This window comes from Mustela lutreola, chromosome 2 (genome assembly GCF_030435805.1).
Source record: "Mustela lutreola isolate mMusLut2 chromosome 2, mMusLut2.pri, whole genome shotgun sequence".
Classification (NCBI taxonomy): domain Eukaryota; kingdom Metazoa; phylum Chordata; class Mammalia; order Carnivora; family Mustelidae; genus Mustela; species Mustela lutreola.
The window spans coordinates 162,904,673-162,926,220 of record NC_081291.1 but is presented as its reverse complement, the minus strand read 5'-3'; the positions used below and the strand labels follow the sequence as shown (position 1 = coordinate 162,926,220).

General features: G+C 41.4%; 1 long non-coding RNA gene across 2 annotated transcripts in view; it reads left to right on the top strand.

Annotated features, from left to right (window-relative positions):
• The window catches only part of LOC131825103 (uncharacterized), a 395,582-nt gene extending 386,758 nt beyond the window's left edge, over positions 1–8,824 (top strand). For both annotated transcript variants that reach the window (XR_009351129.1, XR_009351128.1), the window contains exon 4: positions 8,092–8,824. This is a non-coding gene — a long non-coding RNA (uncharacterized LOC131825103). The remainder of the gene's footprint in view (positions 1–8,091) is intronic.
• The last annotated feature ends 12,724 nt before the right edge of the window (positions 8,825–21,548 follow it).

Sequence of the window (21,548 nt, the reverse complement as noted above, 5' to 3'; positions counted from 1 at the left end):
GCCAATCTGAGGAGCTATTTAGGCTCAGGGTTTGGAAAGGCAAGATCCAGGGTTAGAAGGTAAAACACTCTCTAAAAACCACATGTCTCTAACTTTGATGCAACTTGGGAAGATACCCACTCACTAATCTAAGTGGCTTTGTGAGTTCCATGTTACATTCTCATACTTCGTGCAGCCATGGTGTGTCTGAGGTGGAAGAGGTCTGAAGCATCACATATTTTTGCTTTTCAGAAGATGGGTCTGAAGCCAGAAAGGTTCTAAAATGTGCCTGAGGTCACAGAGACCAATATGAAACGTGGGTAAGAACCCATGTTCCTCAACTCTCAGCTCAGGGCTTGTTCACTCTATTATGGGGCCTTTCCATTGCTATTGGAAAAAATATTTCACACTGTGACCAAAGAATCATCTTTGAGAGCCTATTGTTTTGTTTTTCTTTTTTTTTTTTTTTTTTAAGTAAGGTTAATGGCATGAGAATAATTTGTGGCCTAAAATTATTCTTTGTTGACCCATCTGCTTTACCAAACTGTACTTCCCTGTGTCTTAATTTGAAAATTAACATTTTTTCTCTCTTACCCACGCCCCCCCCAAATAAATTTAAAAAGTAAGCCAATGGACAGAAAACTTCTATACATATTTCAGCACTTCCAAGACCTGAGGGGAAAAAACTCATACAAATGGATTTATATCAGCAAGGGGGTGTTGCTAGCCAGGACTTTCACTGTCACAGTAAAGTCACAGAATATGCATTGTGCAGTTTCAAATCCAAAGTCATAGGAAATTACTTACTCCTCTTCTTATGCCACTCCTCCAGCCTGTCATAGAAAATGTAGAAATTGGGGTGCCTGGGTGGCTCAGTGGGTTAAGCCTCTGCCTTTGGCTCAGGTTATGATCTCAGGGTCCTGGGTTTGAGCCCCACATTGGGCTCTCTGCTCAGCGGGGAGCCTGCTTCCTCCTCTCTCTCTGTCTGCCTCTACCTACTTGTGATCTCTGTCTGTCAAATAAACAAATAAAATCGTAAAAAAAAAAAAAAAAAAGAACATAGAAATTGTATTTTTTAAAAAAGGAAAGAAAGGAATTGCATTTTGATTATCTGATCTTTGGGGCACCTGACTGGCTTAATCAGTAGAATATGCAACTCTTAACATCGGTGCTGTAAGTTCGAGTCCCATGTTGGGCATAGGGATTACTTAAAAATAAAATAAAAATAATTGTGGGGATGCCTGGGTGACTGAGTCGTTAAGCATCTACCTTCAGCTCAGGTCGTGATCCCAGGGTCCTGGGATTAAGCCCTGCACTGGGCTCCCTGCTCAGCCAGAAACCTGCTTCTCCTTCTCCCACTCCATGAGCTTGTGTTCCCTTTCTCACCATGTGTCTGTCAAATAAATAAAATCTTTCAAAATAATAATTCTGAGTTGCCTTCTTAGCACAGTGGGCAGCGCATCAGATTCATAAAAATAATAATTCTGTGATCTTTATCATCTCTGTTTATATAATTACCACTTCCCAACCCCTTATTAAGGAGACTTTTGACAGAGACCACCCTGACACAGGGCTGGGCAAGGAAAGAATGTGGAATGGGAAAGGATTTGTCCTGTGTCCAGTGGTGGCTGGATGGCTATCAAATGATTCAGAGAGGAGAACCTTGGGTACCATTGCTGACACTTTCATTCATGCATATGCTCCTTAGAGAGCTGAAGTCCACTCTAGGAATGTGTTAGGTGGTGAGTCAGGATACTGTCAGCTCTGATTGCTCCCATTCATAGTCTTGGGACAGGAACTGTGCTTCCCTTAGCTTAGTATCTCCTCTCTCCTGCCCTGCATAGTCAAGAGTGCACAATACAGTGTTGTGTGTGTGTGTTTAATTTATTGAGATATAACTCACATAGCCCATGCACAATACAGTTTTGTTGAATCAATAAACTTACTCAAAAGTCAGTGGTATTCTTTCAGGCAAGAACATTTATTAAGCTCCCCCAAATCCTCATTTATTTGCTTACTGATATAAGGAGTTTTATTTCTTTTTCTAAAAGTTCTATTACCTATGAAAACTCAGATGTTCCCAAGACTAGTAATAATAACAATAAAATTTAACAATAACAATAAGATATAACCTTTAATGAATGCTTATTGTGGGCCCATGCTGTGCTAAGCACTCTGTGTGCCTTTTCTCATTTACTCATTACAACATCCCATTGAGGGAGTCACTATTATCAACTGTATTTTATAGCTGAGGAAGCTGAGGCTCAGGGGTCATACAACTTGTCCAAGGTCAGAGAGCTAATAAGGGGAAAAGCAGGGTTTGAATGAAGGCTTATAAATCCCAAACCCTCACTTGCTACAGCATCAAGAACTTCCCAGTTTTCCTTGAAATGGTCATTTACATCTTAGGGGGGAAAAAAAATGAAAAAAGTGGGTATTTAAGAAAAAACACTGCAGAACTGAGGATACTGGTGTTCAAGTTAGACCACCAAGGACACAATTAACAAGAAAATGTTTGCAGAACTGAAAGAAAGAGGAGCGATTGAAGGCCAAGTACTGGCGTGCTTCATGCTTGACTATGAACTCGTCTTGCCCATTCAGGTTATGTTGACTAGGATAATTAGAGATTTCCTCTTACTGCCTTTTCCCTGAGTTTGAGGATACCTGACATGATTTTGACATGGTCTTCCCCAAGCATTTCTCTGACTGAGAGCCAGCAAGTAAAATCCTTACAGTTTCCATTAAAAATAGTATTGATATAAGCATCATATAATATTGGAAGATGAAGGTGACAGCTGGAGTTGACAATTGATGGCAAGGTACTTTGAAGATTTTTGAAATGTCCATCTACTTTATGTACCTATATATGTAAATAATATTTTATTTATTCATAATTTCTATATAATTATATGTAATACCGATTTAAAACATATGTATTTATCTAATCTGTAATTTCCTGTACTCCAAGTCGGTCCCTTGACACCAGCAATGTTTAGATACACGAGAGAATCCACAGGCTTAAATCTGGAGGTAAATGGAGTTAGGTGAACACATATGGAAAGAGAGCAGTTGTCGCTCCAAGCAGTCAGATGGAATTGTGCCCCGAGTACTTTTCCAAAAGGAAGTAAGAACAACAGAAAAAAAGATCCGGGGATAGCCCACGGAGGAAAAGCATAGGCAGGAGCACCAACTTCAACAGACTCAAGCTGAACAGAGGAGCGGGTGGGACAGGTGAGGAGATCCACCCCACACGCATCTGACTTTCTACACACGTTGCCCTCACGACAGTGGTTCCCAGCACTGTCGTTACCTGGAGATCATCTAAAATGTTCACATTCCTGGGTGCCAGCCATGGCTTGATGACCTTAGAAAGTGAAGTCATTTCTTACTTGTGCATCATTGGGTAATCCAAGCACATGGGAGCTTGGGGAAGCTGTTTTGTTGACAGATGCTGTCTTGTTATGTTGTGAAGGCTGTGTGTTGACTTGAACCTTCCACCAAAGTGCTGTGTGGTGTGTGGCAGACTGCATGATAATTTTCACCATCTCCTTCCTTCAAATCGAGACACAGAATGCTCCCTCCTATAAGGAAAGGGAGATCAAAGCATAAAGAGCAGTTTGAGGATCCTGATAGGAAAAAAGAATTCAGATACAACATGAGCTCCACATTTTATTTAGGGAAACCAAACATATTGGTCATGTTTGGCCTCCTTTCACTGGCTTCCAAAACTGTGTCTCCAGCAGGGGGTGACCTGACTTGGGGTAGCTCTGTCCTCGAGTAGTATTCTTGAAGTATCCACAGGGACCCTGTGTCCATTCTCCAGGCAAGGGAGGGATGCTTATTAAAAATGCAGATTCTCCAGGGGCACCTGGGTGGCTCAGTCAGTTAAGTGACAGCCTTTGGCTCAGGTCATGATCCCAGAGGCCTGGGATGGAGTCCCTCATCGGGCTCCCTGTTCAGCTGGGAGCCTGCTTCTCCCTCTGTTCTTCCCTCTGCCCCTCCCCCTGACCGTGTTCCTTCTCCTTCCTCCCTGATAAATAAATAAAGTCTTTAAAGGAAAATATGCAAATCCCCAGGAGGCCTGGGTGGCTCAGTCGTTATGTGTCTGCTTTCGGCTCAAGACATGATTCCAGTGTCCTGGGATCGAGCCCTACATCGAGGTCCTTGCTAGGCAGGGAATCTGTTTCTTCCTCTGCTTGCTATTCTCCCTGCTTGTGCTCGCTCTCTTGTTTCTCTCTCTCTCTCTCTCTCTCTCTGATAAATAAATAAAATCCTAAAGAAATGAAAATAAAAATGCAGGTTCTTGAGACCTATTCTACAACAGTGGAATTATCATCTTTGAGTTATGGCACCTGGGTATCTGTGTTTTAACAAACTCCCAGGAGATTCTTATGACAATGAAGTTTAAGGACTATTGCTCTGGACAGTAAGCCTTCTGAGACAGGAATGGAAATATAGTCCTCATTGTAGCCTTTGCATTGTATTTAGAATAATAAATGGCCAAATAACATCTGTGTAGTAAAAGAAAGCACAAAGAAAGAAATTATCTCATCCTTGATCCTTCTAGTAACATGTTTTCGTAATCAGAGGCCGTGGTAAGCTGCACAGAGGATGGCTAAGGCAAGCTTTCAGCTGTACCTCCTGATGAGGAGGGAGCTTTATATTAAGGAAATGCCCCCTTCAAAATGATCCAGAATGACTTTTAAGAAAAGCCTCTGGGGAGCTAATTAAAGAGCCAGAGGCAGACAGGCTGCTGAATTAGGTCTTTGGTAAGCCACTGAACTCAAGGACAAAAATCAGAGAGCAGGAGTGGCCATGAAAAGCCTGAGGCTGGGGAAATGCACGTTCACAGGGAAAGGCCAGACAGCAGATCCTGGTCACTAACGCGGTAGCCAGAAGGGACAAGGCAGCCAGACATCCAGATTCCAGAAAGCGATCATGTCACTATCCAGAGCAAGACAGAACGCTGGGACTAGAGACACTTCTGAGTCTACCAGTCCACCCTCGGTGGGCAAGGGGAAGGGTGGTTTGGGTAGAGGGGTTCAGGAGAGGAAGAGCCACCAGGGGAGTGAAGTGCCAAACACAACATTGTCGAACCCCCTCATTTTAAAAGGACTTTTACTTTGTCAGTTCGTCTCTCTGAACAAACACCTGAGACTTCTGCAGGGTCAGTGGAAACAGACCTCCCTGAAGCGTTAATTGTTATGAATTGCTTCTTATGATGATCAGATAATTACATTTGTTTTCTAATGTTATTTGTTTAAGCCACGTTGTAGTGTAATCCCTAGTGAACTCTGTTTGCTGTTATCCCACATGTCTCCACATGTTTTGACATTTCCCAAATGAAGAATTCTTTTCTTCCAGCTTTTAGTTAGGTAGAATCTTTAAAGATTTATTTATTAAAGAGAGAGAGATACAGAAAGGGCACACACTAGAGCCGGGAGAGGGGCAGAAGAAGAGGGAGAGAGAGTCCCAAGCGGACTTCACGTGACAATCCACCGTGGAGCCTGACGAAAGGCTCCATCTCAGGACCCTGAGATCACGACCTGAGCCAAAACTAAGACTCAGCCCCTTAACCGCCTGTGACACCCAGGCGCCCCTAGATGGAACCCTTTAGACAAACTGCGTGGTAGGAAGAACTTAAGAGACTCTCCCAAGAATTAGTAGTGCAGATGCTAACACTTCACAGTACAAGAGCTGTGCAAATGGCAGAGGACCTGGTGACAGTCTGCTAACACATATTGCTTCATCCACAGCTTCACACGACATTGTAGGAGCTGAGCCAGCATGAGTGATGTCATTGCTCTGAAACAGGTGGCGGAGTCCCAGCTTCCTTCCTCTGCACACTAATGGATTGTCCTTGACCTCAGTTCTCTCAAACCCTTGAATAGCATGAAGAACCCCTAGAAAGGAGTAGGACTCCCCTAGACTTCCTTTAAGATGCAAACAATCTGGCCCAGGCCTGCAGAAACCACATAGATCACAGCCAAAGACTGCTAAATAAAGCAGCAAATCCCTCTAATTAGAAAGGCCAATTAAGGAATTCAAAGGGAAATGGTGAATCCCTTGTTATGGAAGAAAGGTGTCTGTCTTTTCTTCTTTCTTGAAAATGTTAATCATCTGTGGGGTGTTGTCCCCGGATAAGTACCCTCAGGACCACTTGTGACCAACGAAGTGAGTCATCCAGGACTAACAACCCGAGTAAGAGGAGCCAGCACACATTTCCTACCTGTGTCCTCTTTCCTCCTTTTCTCTGCTTTCTGGACCGGGCTCAAGGGAACCGTGGTTTTCCTATGAATGGGAGGATACTAGATGAGAGCAAAGAGGCTGGGTTATGCAAAGGATTAAGCTGCTGGCAGTGGGAACCAGGAAGAGCTAGGTAACTAAACCGTGCTAGGTAAGTACCCGGGCCAACCTGTGGTACTGTGTCCTCCGTCATATCCCGGACTTAGAGCTTAAGAAGATGTTTCCTATAAAATCAAGTTAGGTTCTTAGGTAGGGAAAACATACTCAATTGCCCTATGAAGGTTGTGTATACCAAAGGACTGTGTCCCCTTGAGATTCTGGAATGATGCAGACCTCTCTTTGATCTACGGTGCATTAGCTAACATTTATTGAGCTGTTTACTCAGTACCGAGGATTGTCTGTGCGCTCTCCCTGAATTCTCTCATTTCATCCTCAGTGAGTTCTGGAAGCAGGTGCTGCTATTATCTTCCTTTGACAGATGAGAAAACTGAAGCCTAGACAGTTTCAGTAATTTGCCTAAGGACAGAGATCCAGTAAGTAGCATTGACAGGACTTGTACCCCAGGCACTCAGATCCCCCAGCAGGTTCTCCTAATTAGTTAATACATTCTGCTACCTTTGGTAAGATGGCCTTTGTAAAGTGCTTGTTAACTACAAAGTCATATCCGCACATAAAATGTTCTTGTTATTATTAAAATCCATTTAGTTCTCTAATTCATTAAGATGATATAATAGACCTATTAAAATTTAGATATATGAGAAAATGTGGAACAAACCAACCTATTTCTAGTGATGATCTATCTTCTTAAAGTTCAATCATTGAGCAATAGAAGCTCTGGCTGTGATTTCTTTTCATTTTTCATGTATCTATGAAAACTAAAATAGACTCACTTGACCTAGCCCCTATACTTGTGTTGAAACCTAGTGAAAATAAAAGAAAGTATAGTTAAGGATAACAAGAGAAGAAATATAAACAAAGCGGTTTAGAACATTATTGAATGCTTTCTCTAAGTCATTTGAATGATTCTGCATGAAGCCATAATGATATGCTCTTCTTTAAGACAAACTGCTTATTTTCTTGATTCTAAGATGCAAATTTTTTCACATCTTGATGTTTTTGAAATTAGTAGATGTCTCATAATCAATGTGAACATTTAAAGTAGGATTCTTCACCCTCCTTGCACCCTCCAAGCAGCCATTATTAAAACTAGTACTGACATTCTTGTTAAGATATAGACCACTGGGTCAACCAATAAGAGTTATCCACTGTTTGGCTCTATGGACACAGTTAGCTTTGCCTAAATAGGTACTTCAGACATAAACAGAGGAGACACAGAATATCTTTCAAAGCCTATGTTTTGACATCGAATTATATGCCTACATTTGCAATTCTAAGTCTCATTTCTCCACGAAAAGGGACTAGAGATTCCAGGACTGGGGCAGAGAAAATCCAAGATGAGCTCAGAACATATTGCTGTGCTGCAAAGTAAAGAAAGAATCGAAAAATGATGAGGACATGTCAAAAGGATACAAGAGCCAACTTGAAAGGGGTCCGTCTGATCAAACCTGTTACAATTTGTGCTTTGAAATGGGTAATTACAGTAATTTACTATAGCCCACTGAATAAAATAAGAACCCATGGGCCCATATTGATAATAAATAAATAAATAATAGGGGAGAAAGGGAAGCTCTTTTTACAGTAGAATGTTACATCATAAATCTAGAAAGAACAATAAATTTAAAAACCACCATTTTGCAGTTATCCATAGTAATTAGGTATAGAATTATCAAGAGATTCTATAATTTTTGGTGAAAAATTCAGTAAAGAAACAGTATATTTTTATGGTCTCCAAATATCTCTCTACAGATTTCTTGTTAATACAAACGGAAAAATGATCATCTTTCTAATGGAAAAAAACCTGACACCGAGCACCTCAACCCAAGTGATCAAAATTAATGTCACCAACAATGGGACAACCTGACATCATGGGCTTGCTGACTGGAGGTCATGGAAGGACACAGCATTTCTTACACACTATACCTGCTAGAAAATGCATAACCTGCATGGAAATGTGAGGAACTACCATACAAACTTTTAACAGTTGGGCTGTACTCTTTTAAAAATGTCAATGTCATAAAAGACAATGAAAGTCTAAGAAATTGTTCCAGATTAAAAGAAACTAAAGAAACAAGACAACCAAATGAAATGTGTTCTCTTGGGTTGGATTCTGAATTGGGTATGGGGGTGGGGAAGATTGTCATAATGGACATTATTAGGACCTTTTTTTTTTTTTGTAAAACTTTTTTTTTTTTTTTCAACACAGTAAGTGTACTCTTGGATTCCCATCACCTATTTTACCCATCCTCCCTACCAGACCCATCTCCCTTCTGGTAACCATCAATCTGTTCTCTATAGTTAAGGGTCTGTTTCTTGGCTTGTCTCTTTTTTTGTTTTCCTTTGTTCATTTGTCTTGTCTCTTAAATTCCACATATAAATGAAATCAGATGGTATTTGTCTTTCTGACTGGCTTATTTCGCTTAGTGTTTTATTCTCTAGTTTCATCCATGTTGTTGTAAATGGCAACTTTTCATTCTTTTTATGGCTGAATAATATTCCATTGCAGATATATGCCACATCTTCTTGATCCATTCACCTATCATTGGACACTAAGGCTGATTCCATAGTTTGGCTATTATAAATAATGCTTCAGTAAACATGGGGGTGCAGGTACCCCTTTGAATTAGTGTTTTTATATTTTTCAGGTAAATACCCAGTAGCGCGATTACTGGATCATAGTGTGGTTCTATTTTTACTTTTTTGAGGAACCTCCATACTGTTTTCCAGAGTGGCTGCATCAATTTGCATTCCCAACAACAGTGCAAGGGGGCTCCATTTTTCTCTGCATCCTCATCAACACTGTTATCACTTGGACAGTTGGTGACATTTGATAATGAACCTTCTGTTGGGTAATAATACAGTGGGAATATTAAATATCCTCAGTTAAATAATTGTGCTATATTTTCTAAGAGCATACTCTTGTTCTTAAGAACAATTGAAGTATTTAGAGGTAAGGAGGCATGTATTTGTATTTCTTTAACTTACATGTGCTGACACTCCTCCAAGTAGCCTATCATTTTTTTTTACTGTCTTCTTGTTACTTTTTTTGTATTCTGTCATTTGTTTTTGTTTTGTTTTGTTTATTATCTTCTGGTTAGTTCACTGTTCAATTCTGATCTCATGGTAAAGTTCAATTTTAAAGATAAAAGAATGTTATTTGCAACATACACTATGGTCTAGGCCTCAATTATTCATGGAGACTTATAAAAATACCACCATTAACTAAGTGAATATTATCTGATTTGTATGAAAGCTGCAAAATTATTCACTTTGGAATCCAAATACACAAAAGAGGGGACATGCCAGGATGTCCAGTCCATATCTTGCTCTCAGAGTCACACTCATTCTAACTAACTTCTTGAAAGATCAATGCTGGTAAATGCAAGAAGACTTTCTTTTGGTTCTTCTCGATAACTGATGATCATGATGGGCGTCCCTGGGAACTTTGAAGCACTGACTTCTTTTTTTTGAACAATATCAATATGTAAGTTTATAGAAATGTGTCCCCCTCCTACTCTCTTGGTAAAACCTTTGAAAGCTGCAGTTTTTTGTGGTTTTTTTGAATGTCTAACTCATAAAATCAAAATAATTGATAGATTAGTGAGGCTGACCTTGACACAGAAGGCCTGAAGTAGGAGCTCCTGGCTGGTACAATGGGTTAAGCATCTGACTCTTCCTTCTGCTCAGGTCATGATCTCAGGTTCATGAGATTGAGCACAACATGGGGCCCTGAGCTCCCCTGAGCTCACTATGGAGTTTACTGCAGATTCTCTCTCTCTCCTTCTTCCTCTGCCTCTCCTCTCTCTCTCTCTCTCTCAGATAGGTAAATAAACTCTTAAAAAAAAAAAAAATTAGACCTTAATTAGGGAACCCAAAAGTACAAAATCATTAGTCCACAAGTAGTTACTGAATACAATGTGGGAAGCATTATGCTAGCTGCTCTAGGGGAAACAATTAAAATGGTTTCTCTGTGCTCCTGGAGCTTGACCCTTGGAAGATAGCATATTAGTAAAAGTAGCTACAGTGCAGGCAATATACCCTAAGGGTCCTGGGAGTTGTGTAGAGTGGGAACCAGTGAGCAAGGAGCCATCTCTTATCTCTTATCATCCGTTTATCTCTGGAACCAGCCCCATTGTTAAAGGAGAACCAAAGACCACAGATGATCAGTCGCAGAAGCCCTCTAATACCATAAATGCAAAAACCAAGCTCAGAGAGGTTGTTATTTGATGAGAAGCACATGTTATAATTTAAGTTTCCTGCTTTTTCTGATGTGAGTAGAAGATTTTTCTTAGTCTGGGTTCTTAAAGCAGCTGAGGGATGGTTGAAAGGGGACAAGATATTAGAATGAATTCTCACTAATTAGAATCTAGAACGTTTAATCATTTACAAACTCCATTTTGTCATGGTAAAAATGAGCATGATACTACATGCTTTGCATTTTATACCTGGTGGGTTGGTTAGGAGAGTCACGTGAAACTATGTGAAAATACTTGGAAAGTAATTAAGTGCTATAAAAATGTAGAGGATTATTAATAGCATCTGACATTTATTAAGTACTTAGTATGTGCCAGGCATTGTGCTGGCACTTTATATTCATTACCTAAGTTAACCCTTCCACAACCCTCTGAAGCAGATACTTTTATTAACATTTATTTCACTGAAATAGAAACTGAGATTTAGTGATTAATTGCCTAAGAGGAAGTGCCCCGGAGAGATTTCAGGCTCCGGCAACCTGATTCAAGAGCCTCCACATAATCACTTCATACCAGCTCTCAGTTACTACAGAAAAAGCCAAAAAGGATGCAAGAGCATTGCCTATAGCTGGGCAGGAACCAATCCGGCTCAGTCTCCTAGTGAAGCCCAGGTTTGGTGTTGGGGGGTTACAGCATGGGGATAAAATCAGGCATCTTGCTGGGACAGCCCAAGAGCCCATGGAGCAGGTTCCTCTTAGGGAAAAGAGGATTTCTCAAGAGACTCACTAAATCCCTTTCCCTCATGAATGCACCGGCATGCACACTCCAGCCCTGGGTGTTTAACCAAGGTAATTTCAAACTAATATTCAAGGCTGGCATGCAAGGCACTGATAATCTATTAGCCGCACTTGGTAACGACCTGAGAAATTATTGCTTCAACTGCTCCATTCCTGCTCATCTGCCTCGTGAGGCTGCCCCATGTTCTCTCCACAGCCACGGGTTTAGTGGAAGCCCCCGAGTCAGTGAACAAGACCACCCGAGGACACAGTCTGAGGTAGAAGCAAGAAGCGCCTAGAAGATGGCTGGTGATTCTGGAGATCTGGGCTTCTGCTTATGGAGTTGAATCCGAACGCTGCGTTAGCTCTCCACTATCTCTTGGCAAAAGCCTGAAGCAGAGAGCGAAAGGTGACCTGAAATCTGCAATACGACGGCCAGAGAACACGTGCTAGCGCCTGTGTCCTGTGCAGAAGCGGGAAGGAGAGAAGAGACTGAAGGTCAGCGGTGAGGAAGGGGCTTTCCGTTTGCTGTGCGAGCAGTAGTGTTCCTGGCTCCGCACGAGATTGGCCAGCACCAAGGAAGCCGCTTCACTCCATCCTCCCGTGTAACAGCTCCTGTTCCAGGCCCCAACAGGAAGTAGCAATCATGCGGAATCGTGTACTGGTGGGAGGAGCGGCAGCGAGAGATGAAAATCACTGTGCAATGAGGTGAATGCCTCAATGCCGTCCAGTTTGGAAGAGAAATCTCTGTGCAGACAGTGGCCAGGCTAGCACAAACAGCAAAGCATATCACCTGCGCTACCCTGCCCATACCCCTCCTTCCTAATCCTTCCAGATGAATAAGGCAACAGCCATGATGGAAGTGACCTGCCTCCCACCAGCCTGAAGCCTCCTGATCGCAGCCCGAAGCTCACTACCCTTGAATCTGTCATGTCTCAGACACTGCCTGTCAGCCAGCGTGTATTATCTCATGTGATCCTCACAACACTCCTGAGAAATAGGTATCATTATTGTCATTATCCGCCCCTTCACTTTTTGTTTATTTATTTGAGAGAAACAGTGTGTATGTGAGAGAGAGTGGGGGAGGAGGGAAAAGGGGAGGGAGAGAAAGCCTCAACCAGACTCCCCGCTGAGCGCAGAGCCTGACTGCAGGGTTCCAATCCCAGGACCCAGAGATCATGACCAAATCAAGGGTCAGACATTTAACGGACTGCCACCCAGGAGCCCTTCTTACCCCCCTTCATTTTCACAGCTAAGAAAACGACTGCTTAGAAAGATTCAGTAACTCAGATGTGCAGACTTGGAGTCAGAGTCAGAACACATTTTGTCCAAGTCCAGAGTTTGAGCACTTTCCCCTACAACTTACTGCTGAGCTCTACCACACCTTGAGGATGTCCCAAGCAAGAATACTGAAGGAAGAGTTTGGCCTCGGTAATTTCAGGCAATGTGCACCTGTCCGCCACCTCTCTACACCCCGTATATACTTTTTCTCTGCTTGTCAGTTCTCTTATTCTCAGTTCTTCCATCAACTGCCGGAGGAATTAATTCACATGTGTTAGGAACTTACTAATTTAACTCTCCCATGATTGTTTGCATTTTAAGAGGAAATAAAGAGGGAGACATTCATAGCAATATATTAATTCTTCAAGAAGGAGTAGATCCAGGGGCGCTGGCTGGCTGTCAGTATAGCATGAGACTCTTGATCTTGGGGTTGTTAGTTCAAGCTCCACGTAGGGTATAGAGATTACTTAAAAAATGAAAAAAAAAAAAAAAAAAGAGTGGATCCAGATGTTTTCTGGGAGAAGGGAAAATGATTTTAGGGATTATGCATCCCATCCTTAGCCCAGAATGAACAAACGCAAAAACACTCAGCCTAGCATCAGAGGCACAGGTATTGGAGGAGGGGGAAGAGACCAACAAGATCCTGTCTGAGATTGCCCAAATAAGCACATTTGGGGTCTCCAAAAGGAGAATAAGCCATAAGCCATAAGGAACAAGGATCTCCCTGCATCACTGCGGCCCAAGCCAGGCAGGGCTGTGCCAGGAGAGTCAGCAAGTGAAGTATGAGGTCTTCCCTGGCAATGCTACTTCCCACTGCCCGCCACCTGGTGTAGACAGCCTCATTCTCTCCCTCAGCACGTATTACCTATTCCTTGTCAGCAGCGGTGATACACAGCTCAGGTTGTCTGTGGCATCCAAAGCAGCAGAACTGTACTGTAAGCTTCACAGTGAACAGGAAACATTCTTTCTACTTTCATACTCAGTGTAGAAATGCAGGCTCCAAAGGAAGAGGAGGATGGTGGGTGGATCCTTCCTAGCATTGTTTTTCCCAGCCTGAGTCTGTCCTGAATATAGCCCTCTTGAGCATGAAAGCCCTGGGCAGAGAAGGCCACGCACAGTGCAATTTTCTCAGGTATAATGTTCCGTTGGTCTTTCCTACCTTTTCCAAAGCACATGCCTTTGATGTTGGCTTGAGTGTTTGCCTGTTCTCTTGTCTTTAGCAGACCTAGTCATGGTCTTTGTTTCCTTTTTCCCAACTCCTCCCCCCACTGAACAAAATATAGCAAATCCTAAAAGGACTAGAACTTTTGATAATTTTGTCAACTATTGTATTCCCAGTGCCTAGACCTGTGCCTATTACATGGCAGTTCCCCAATATTTATTTAATGGGTGAAAGAATGAATATGTAAGTATATGAGATAAATTATAACTTGACTTTAATATCTATAGACCCCCCTCCCCACCATGGCATTTAGCCAAATATTCCTAGTAAAGAACTTGAAATTCCCATTCCTTGGCCACTTGTTGGGACACAGCTGCAGCTGTGATGCTTACTCATGTCAGTTCACAGGACAGGGGTTGATGTATCTAGCAGATCAGTTTTCTCTTCCTAGGAATTTTAAACCAGATCTTAACTATCACCTTCTGAGTTTCTGATGAGAGCTATAACATTAAAATGCAGTTTTAAAAGACAATCAACGGAATGGAGAAAAAAAATTTCCAAAGCATATATATGATAAGGGGTTAATTAATATGCAAAATACAGAGAGCACTCATGCAACTCGATAGCAAAACCATAATAAAACACACACAAAAAAATCAACCTGATTACAAAATAGGGAAAGGACCTGAATAGATATTTCTCCACAAAAACATACAAGAGACCAACAGGTACATGAAAAGATGCTCAAATTACTAGCCATTTGGGAAATGCAAATTAAAACCACAATAAGATACCACCTCACACCTCTTAGAATGGCCATCACCAAAAGAGATAAAAGAAATGCTGACATGAATGTGGAGAAAATGGAACCCTTGTGCATTGTTAATGAAATTGTAAATTGGAACCATTATGGAAAACAGTATGGAGGGTTCTCAAAAAATTAAAGATAAAACTACCATATGTATGATCCAGGAATTCCACTTCTCAGACTATAGCCAAAGGAAATGAAAACACTAACTTGAAGAGATATCTGTACCCCCATGCTCATAGCAGCATTATTTCCAATAGCCAAGACATGAGAACAACCTGAGCATCCATTGATGGCTATCTAGATAAATAAGTTGTGGTATATATAAACTAGATTATTATTCAGCCATGAAAAATGAGGAAATCCTCCCCAATGTTTATAGCAGCAATGTCCACAATTGCCAAAATATTGAAAGAGTCCAGATGTTCATCAACAAATGAATGAACAAAGATATGATATATATATATATATATATATATATATATATATATATATCACAGACATATATATAGATATGTATATCACATAGATATATATATACATCACATAGATATACATACACACACACATATACACACAATGGAATATTAATCAGCCATCAAAAAGAATGAGCTTGCCATTTGCTGTGATGTAGATGGAACTAGAGGGTATTATGCTAAGTGAAATAAGTCAGCCAGAGGAAGACAAATACAATATGATTTCACTCATGTAGAATTTAAAAAACAAAACATATGAACATAGGGGAAAGGAAAGAAAAAATAAGGAAAACAGAGAGAAAAGCAAACCATAAGAGACTCTTAACTATAGGGAAGAAACTGAGGTTGCTGGAGGGGAGATGGGTGAGGGGATAGGATAACGGTGATGGGCATTAAGGAGGACACTTGGGTCAGGGTTGGGGCAGGGCAGCGAGAGATCTGGAGAAAGTTGGTCAGACTTCAAGTTATAAGATAAATAAGTACTAGGGATGTAAGGTACTATGTGATGACTGTAGCTAACACTGCTGTACGATATGTAGGAAAGTTGTTAATACAGAAAATCCTAAGAGTACTCATCACAAGGAGAACACTGTTATTCTTTATTTTTCCTTCTGTTTATTGCATCCATATGAGAAAATGGATGTTAGTTGAACCTACTGTAGTAATCGTTTTGTAAATCAAACCATCATGCTGTATGCCTTGAGCTCATACAGTGATATATGTTAACTATTTCTCAATAAAACTGGGAAAAGGGGCACCTGGGTAGCTCAGTGGGTTAAACCTCTGCCTTTGGCCCCGGTCATGATCTCAGGGTCCTGGGATCAAGCCCTGCCTCAGCTCTCTGCTTCCCCCTCTCTCTCTGCTTCCCCCTCTCTCTCTGCCTACCTCTCTGCCTTCTTGTGATTTCTCTCTGTCAAATAAATTAAAAAAATATTTTAAAAAAATAAAACTGGGGAAAAAATCAGTTTGTACATTCATTTATTCAGCCAACATTTAGTGAGTACTGATACATCAACCACTCTTCTAGGGACTGGAGCTCAAACAGTGACCAAAACATGGACATGGAGTGTATGTTCCAATGGAGTCCTTTATGAAGAAGAAAGGGCTCTGCAGTAAGACATCTTCTACTCATTTTTACCCCTCAGGAGATACTTACTGAGGGGTTCACTAATCAAAGAGGCTGCATTTTGCCTAACAACAAACATTCCAAAGATGGCTGGATGGCTGAGGTGGAGAGGATACCAGCCACCAGCCTTTCATTCTTTGGTTCAAAAAATTAGAAGAAATACCCACAAAAAGGCAACTAGAGTTGATTCAAAAGGAAAGAGAAAAGTGTTTCTGAAATAAGCACGGAGATGAAAAGTACAACAGAGGAAATATAGTTAGTTAATATTATAATAATGTTCTTTAGTGATAGGTGTTAACTTACCATGGTATTAGTGCTGAGTCATGTCTGAGACTGTTGAATCAATATGTTGTCCACATGAAACTGACATAATAGTGTATGTTAATTATACTTCAGTTAAAAAAAAAAAAACAGGGATGGCTGATGAGGGAACAGAAGGCTGACAGGACAAAGCAAAAGCTGACACCTTGCAACCTTTCCCCACCCCCATTCCTGAGTGGGACCTATGTGCCATTCTTTAGGACTCGCCCACCTATCTTAAGGTTAGTACCTTGCTAGAGGGAAAAACCTGACAAGCACAAGGTCTCAAGTCCTCCTGTATCTCTCTCATAGGTCATCTTTAGCACATAAAAGTTCTTTTGAAACCTCCCTTTTTCCTTACCTCCTCCAACCCCATCTATTTAACCTGCCACCCCTCACAATCCCAGGCTCTGCCCATGGGTCCTGTCCCTGTGCTTTAATAAACCACCATTTTGCACCAAGGGTGTCTCAAGAATTCTTTCTTGGTCATCGGCTCTGGACTCTACCCCACTGAACCTCACCTACATTCTAAAACCTCAGATGCAGGGACATTCCTGCATGTGAAGCCGAACACCACTAACAGTGTGATGTGGAATGAGTTTCTCAGGCAAGTGAGCAGAGAATGGATGCTGGCTCAAACCCTAGCTCTACCTTACTTAGCTCCTGGTCTGGACAAGTCCCATAGCTTCAGTTCCATAGCTTCAACATCCTCACTTGCAGCATGGAGAGATGGTACTATGCCTGATTCCGTCGGATTTTGTGAGGCTCAAGGCCAACTGCCTAGCTTATGGTGTTAGCTGAACAAACAACAAGGCCTACTGAATTATGGAAGAATGAGAGGGAGCAAATATGGAAGGGAGATGAAAAGGTTTCCAAGGACCAACCTCTATTCTGAATTTTGCCAGAATCAGATCTTGCCCTTCCTCTCCGAAGATAAACATGAATACTGGTTAATTCAGTTTGGGTCTCACGCCCTCTTTTTGTCTTTCCCTGTATAGCAGTGATTCTTGAACTCTGACATACATGAAGCAAACATGGACACTTGTCAAAAAGGATCCAGACTCCTGAATTCAAATTTAAGAAACTCTGATGTTGTAGGTCTAAGACAAGGCCCAGGGATCTACATTTTAAAATGGCACTTCCAGTAATTTTAGTGAGTATTACAGGTGGATTCTATTCTGAAACCTGCAAGAGAACTGCAAATAGAGAGTATCTAAATGAATCCATGACACAGAAGGAGCAATACATCAAACATTAGAAAGCGTAAGCAGAGATTAATGTACAGAGCGTAATAGTAATTATATTTGGGAGAGGCCTGACTCAGGATGACATTTGGAATGAGTAATTTGATGGACTGAGGCCCTGCTATTTTTTAACCTTTCAATAAAACAGCTATCAATTTGGCTCCCTTTATGTGACTCAAAAGCCCAAACATATAAATATTTGGTACTCAGGTGGTAGCCTGGATATCCTCTTTTAATCTTACTGACTCAGACAGATGACCTTAATCGTCTAAGTCTTTACAACAGTTCTAGGCTTAAGTTATTTCTGTAATCAAGTAACTATTCACAAATAACCAATTTCACAAAATTAGCAAGACAGGAAATAAGCAAGAGCAGACTGCCATAAGTAGCACATGTTTCCATGTGGCTAATTGCTGAAGACTAGCTCTTCTCAGAATGTCAATGTAACCAAAGGAATCTATGTAGGGAAAAGGGACAGTAACAATGACAGCAATGAAAACAAAATTTTTAAGTAGAAAGAAAATCTCATAGTTCCAAATAGAGTTCGCCACAGTAGGCCTCTTTAATAGTGATGGGGATATCCATGAAATAAAAGCTTACTGGCAGTGTAATGCCATTTAATCCCAGATTAAGATGTGTTCTAGGAAAATGAAAATTTGTGTCTTCACTTCTCAATTTAACTGAGTAGTGAGAAATCAAATCCTTCAAGATTGTCCTGTCTACACCCATCTCTTGCAGACCTTGTCTTCACCCCATCACAGCATACATACTTCTTCTGCTATACTCCATGGGCTCTTTCCCAAAAAAAAAAAAAAAAAAAAAAAAAAAAAGAAACAAACTTGGAATGGCATTATCATATTGGTATGCTAGACCTATTACCTCGATGGCCCCAAAGGAGCCATGCCTCTTTCAGCGCTTGGGTAGTCCCCTCCCACACAGAGTGTGAACTAACTGATGATTTGGCCATTGAGATAGCAAGCATGAGGGCTGATAAATATTTGCACACTGGGGATTATCTTTTGGAACGTTCGCTTCTAGAAGCCAGCTGCTATATTATAAAGAAATTCGGTCCTGACTACTGACCGATGAGAAGACCAAGTAGAGTGAGGTTCTGGAGAATATCTTGGACATTCCATCCCCAAAGTGAGCTCCCAGCTAAGTGCAACCACTGGAGTGACCTCATTTCCATGACAAGGAGAAACAAAAGAATGCTCAGCTGAGCCAGTCAACCCACAGAACTGTGAGAAATAAAAAATAATGAACATGTTAAGCCATTGGTTTCGGGGACTGTTCTGTAGCAACAAAAAATTAGCGCAGAAATTGGTGCCTAAAAGTAGGGGGCTATTATAACAAAAACCTTAAGTATATGACATTGGATTTCTTTACACCTAGGAATTTGTTTTTACTGAGGTACAGGTAGGTTAACAGATGAGGAGAGGAGAAGATTGCCAATCAAAAGGCACTTATAGTTAGCTCTCAAGAGGAAGAGGCATGTGAGGCCACAGGGAAAGAACCAGGGTCTGTCAGGAAACAGGAGTAAAGGAATAGCATGGGTAAGAGCCTTTATTGCAGTTTTCATGGGAAAGAATGGGCAAGGTGGAGAATCAAGGTAAGCCGATTTAGGATTGGTTAGTTTGAATAATTTCGGCAGGCTCTGGGAATACAGATTGAGTTGTATGATACCTGCCCCTGGAGTGATTAGGGCAGGAGCTAATGTGTGAGAGCTTGGCAAAGTGGGTAGTTGGTGGTATGGGCTCTGGATTACTTTGGCATATGTGAAGGGTAGTCATTCGCTATCTCTAGGAAATAGCTAACCAGGGGAGGGACAGTCTCTCCTGGGTCAGCAAGGCCCCAAGATCCTTCAAAGCATCATGAAATACAAAAACTAAAAAACATGCTTAACACAGAATTTAGGACTGCATGGAAGATAGAAAAATGAGAAGACTGCGGATGGATCCTGAAAGAACTAAACTTTCTGTCAAAGGCTGGAGAAAAAGGGACCAATGTTACGTATTGGTAGAGGAATGAAGGAAATTTTTACCTGTCGTTGTTACAGGATTTCTTTTCCTTCAGTGTCCTCTGCTCTTGGTCATGCTGTCTCAAAAGAGTGAAGAGGTAGAGGGTGCCTGGTTGGCTCAGTCAGTTAAGCATCTGCCTTCCATGATCCTAGGCTCCTGGGATGGGTCCTCTGGTAGCATCAGGTTCCCTGTTCGGTGGGGAGCCTGCTTCTCCAGTTCCTGCTGCTTGTGCACTCCAGCGCTTTCTTTCTCTGTCAGGTATATAATAATAATAATCTCTAAAAAAAAAAAAAAAAGAAGAAGAGGAAGTAGACCAAAGGGTGGTGGGCAGCAGAGCTAAGTTTTTTGAGTGATACTGAGTGATAGTACAAAGCTCCCCAAGAGGCATGGGACCCAGGACGGTTGCTGATTTGGTGTTTATATCTAGGGGTTTTTATGGGCTTCTTAGTGGACTGTTTTAATTTGATTAATCCCCCACGTGCCTGTCAGCCAATCAGGTTTTTTCAACTACCTATCACATGGGAAAGGGTGGAGGGCCCCTTCTAGAGCAGTGTGAAATCCTTGTAAGTGTGGTTTCCTCTTAGGATGGGGCCCTTGTCCCAGCCTGCCTGCCTTTCAACTATCCTTTGTTAGTGGTAACTTAGAAGATAGAAAAATTATATACCTAATAAAGTTGAGAATTTAGCTAAGAATTTGTCTAAATTTAGGTGGAATACTGAATATGCCAGTTGGTGCTTTAAGTCACCTACGGTAAGATATTGCAAGAGAGGGGCACCTGGGTGCCTAAGTGGGTTAAGCCTCTGCTCAGGTCATGGTCTCACGGTCCAGTCCTCGGATAGAGTCCTGCATCGGACTCTCTGCTCAACAGGGAGCCTGCTTCCCCCTCTCCCTCTGCCAGTCTCTCTGCCTCCTTGTGATCTCTCTCATTCTCAATTAAGTAATAAATAAAAATCTTGTAAAAAGATATTGCAAAAGAATTAGAAGCTTAAGATAGTACTATTCAGTTTTCAAGCAGAACATAGAGAAAATATTTCCAACTCAGGACTTTTTGAATGAGACAAGATAGCTGTTTCTCATTTTCAGTCTTTCGAGTGGGTAAAACATCTTAACATAAGAATTTTCCGCAGGGAAAAAGATCAACCCCAAGATGCTATCAGTCTAGAGGCCTGAGGGCAAATAGAGAATCAGGGTTGCAGCTTTTTGATCCCTTGTCTAGGCCTTTGAAAGATTTAAGGCAATGCTTCATAGATCCTCTCACATGAACAAAATCACTTCTTCTGAGAATCTTAAGGGCATTTTACCACAAAACCTGTATTCTGAGCTCAAATTGGGGAGACCTCTGGCACGTTATCTGTGGGTGTGGGCTTTTGCCTAATGGAATGGATTTTAAAACTGGATATCTACAAGTCCACGGCATTTTTTAAAAGAGTTGTATCAGCTTGGACTCAAAGGAATAAGTCAAAATGAAAAGATGTCTGGGCCCCCAACTTCTCAGGAAGCCATCTGAGAGCACCACTTAGCAGTAGGCATAGACATTATTCATAGAAAGGAAGACCATCTCCGAAAGTGGAACCAATAATCAAGAAGATCAAAAAATGGAGGGGAGCAATGGATTAAGGAACCAGTTCTCGGGATCACAACAAACATTCTGTTCCCCCAAGTAACATGTGTCCCAGTAGATTACAAAATTGCTATGGAGCAATAAACATACACCTTCTGCCTCCTCCCCCTGCAGTCATTTTTGGAAAGGGAATATCCATTGAGTTTATCCTTTCCTATTTTCACAATTGAATGTATGAGGACATTCTAGGGACCACATCTT